The sequence below is a fragment of the Lepus europaeus genome, chromosome 8 (genome assembly GCF_033115175.1).
Source record: "Lepus europaeus isolate LE1 chromosome 8, mLepTim1.pri, whole genome shotgun sequence".
NCBI lineage: Eukaryota > Metazoa > Chordata > Mammalia > Lagomorpha > Leporidae > Lepus > Lepus europaeus.
This window is the reverse complement of record NC_084834.1, coordinates 5856332-5859300: the sequence shown is the minus strand read 5'-3', so window position 1 is coordinate 5859300 and position 2969 is coordinate 5856332. Positions and strand designations below refer to the sequence as shown.

Below are 2969 nucleotides of genomic sequence, written 5' to 3'. Positions count from 1 at the left end.
AGAAAGAACCTAAATTCAGGTGTGTGCTGCCTAAACTCTCACAGGACTAATGCGTCCTGAGAAGTGCTACTGCTTCTAACAGAGGCCTCCTTAGAAAGCAGAGCTCAGTTCAAAACACGTCTTTCAATTATTATGATCTAGTAAGTCTGAGAGGGAAACTCTTGTCAGAGTTTCTCCTTTAAGAAAAATCAGTAAAATGTGGAGAAAAAAAAAAACCAGTGAGAGATACTCAGCTAACTCTAGGAGAAAGGAGAGGTGAGACAGGTCAACTGGGGAAGAGAATGTCAAGTTGGTTATTGTTGAATGTGGGAGGTCTAGCTCCCCAGACCGAAAGACGGGCCAAGAACAACTGGTTGTGAAGCCTGAGATTACAGTGGACCTCTTTCCCTGTTCCTCTTTCCTTGTTTAGTGGCTCCATGCATTTATTAGCTGGTATTAATGCAGAAAGAGGGAGACAGCTCACAGACACTCTGCATAGTTTCACAGGATGCATTACAGGGGGAAAAGTGACTGAGATAGACCAGTAGTACCCTAGGGTTTTGGTGGGTGCCTTCCTTGGGGAGGTGGGACCCTGACTCCTGGTGGAGGGGTCTCAGTCCTGGAGGCGGCATGCTTATTGGTGTCCCTCGAGTAGGGGGAAGCCCACCTGGTGCACACGTCATTGGTCTCATACTTGGTAGAGAAGCCATCATGCCTGGAGATGGTGTTGCTCAGTCAATAGGCGTGGGTGGAGTCCCTCCTCCTGGTGGGCACATCACTGGGGCTCCAGCAACACTGGCAGTAGCAGCAACAGCAGGACCTGCTACAGTGCCTCTTCCCTGTAGAGTCATTACCTGCTGTGATGTGCTCCCTGCACCCAACTCCTTGGACAGGGCCTGCTAATCCAGCAGGAGCCTGGAGAACTGGGACACCAACTGGTATTCCTCTGCCAGAAGCCCTACGGATCTCAGTGCCCGGTGTACGCCAGCAGGTAGTACCTGAGCAATGTCAGTATCTTTGGGAGGTGACCCCTCAACAGTCACAGGTACCAAGTTCACCCCATGCAGCAACACCAGACCCCAAACTGACTCTTCTTCATGCGTGGGTTGCTTTGCATTCTCTGGCTTTATCTTCCTGAAGCTATTACAATCACAGAGGATTAAAGGTTCAAATGAAAATCCAGCTGTCTCGCAGGACACACCTGCTTCTACAGTCAACGTGCTGTAACACAGCGTGACTCTTGCCCCTAGTCATGATTGCTGCTCCTCCAAATCCAATGTCCACAGTAAAATGTTGGGACCTTTAAAACCAAATGAAAGGTACAATAAAAATAAGATAGAACGGCAGGTTCTCCTAGAAACAATGCAATCTTGCCAGAAACTTCACAGGCAGTAGATGGGACCTGGTGTTTGCTTGGAAATCAGCTGCCTTGATATTCCAGAACTGCTTTAACCACATTTTCATGTTTTAGCTAACAACGTCTGTCTCAGTTCCATCTGCAAATCCACCAGCTATTTATTGCTGTTGAGAAATTCTGCACATAACTGACACTCTCACTGCTTGAGAAAACTGTCCTTCTACACTCAACTTGGACTGCTTCCTTTTATTAAAGATTTACTTATTTATTTGAAAGTCAGAGTTACGCAGAGATAGAAGGAAAGGCAGAGAGAGAGAGAGAGAAGAGAGGTCTTCCCTCCACTGGTTCACTCCCCAGTTGGCCGCAATGGCTGGAGCTGTGCCGATCTGAAGCCAGGAGCCAGCAGCCTCCTCTGGGTCTCCCACACAGGGTGCAGGGGCCCAAGGACTTGGACCATCTTCCACTGCCTTCCCAGGCCACAGCAAAGAGCTGGATCGCAAGTGGAGCAGCCAGGTCTCAAACCAGTGCCCATTTGGGATGCTGGCATTACAGGCAGCGGCAGTTTAACCTGCTACTCCACAGTGCTGGCCCCATATTTCTTTTTTTTTTTTTTAAGATTTATTTATTTATTTGAAAGGCAGAGTCACAAAGAGAGAGAGAGAGAGAGAGAGAGAGAGAGAGAGTTATCTTCCATTCACTGACTCACTCTCCAAATGGCTTCAATGGCCAGAGCTTAGCCATTCTGAAGCCAGGAGCCAGGAGCTTCCCCCGGGTCTCCCACGTGGGTGCAGGGGCCTAAGTACCTGGGCCAACCTCCACAGCCTTCTCAGGTGCATTAACAGGGAGCTAGATGGGAAGTGGAACAGCCAGGACTTGAACTGGGGCTGATATGGGATGTTGGCACCACAGGAGGTGGCTTTTATCTGCTAAGCCACAGCACTGGCTTAGACCCTCAACTTGGGCTTTCTGGCATGTGCTGTTTTGGCAATCCATCTCCGGTTGAGATCACACCCAGATCCTTCCTGGTTAGAGGAAATCTACACAGCAGTGTCATAATGAAACATCCAGGGATGGAGAAGGATAATAGATTATTGATGGCAATGTGATTGTTATTAGAATATTAGGAACAAGAATAAATTTCATGTGCAAATTACAAGAGTCCACTTGTAATATCTTGATATTCTTTAATCACTATCCTTAAAAACACTTTTATGGTAAATTTGAGAGTAAGACAGGACCTTGACCACCATACTATCTTAAAAAGTTATTTCCTGAATTATTTCTGAGTATCTGGTATTAAAAATTCTGGTTTCTAACTCTGCTAACACATTGAACTGTGTTAGTAGCATTTAGCCAGACTTATGGACAAATTACATGGAGGACAATAAAATTATTAAAAGTGTTCAGGATTGGGGCAGGCATTTGGTGTAGTGGTAAGTGACCACTAGGATGCTTGTATCCCATATCAGAATGCCTGGTTTGAGTCCCAGCTACTCTGATTCCATTCCAGTTTCCTGCTGATGCACACTGTGGGAGGCAGCAAATGATAGCTCAATGACTTGGGCTTCTGCCACCCACATGGAAGACCCAGACTGAGTGCCAGTTTTCTGGTTTTTGACTATCTCAGTCCTGG

General features: G+C 46.9%; 1 pseudogene; it reads right to left on the bottom strand.

The window, feature by feature from the left end:
* Window positions 1–531: 531 nt before the first annotated feature.
* LOC133765436 (small nuclear ribonucleoprotein-associated protein N-like) lies at window positions 532–1233 on the bottom strand (annotated as a pseudogene).
* Window positions 1234–2969: the final 1736 nt, after the last annotated feature.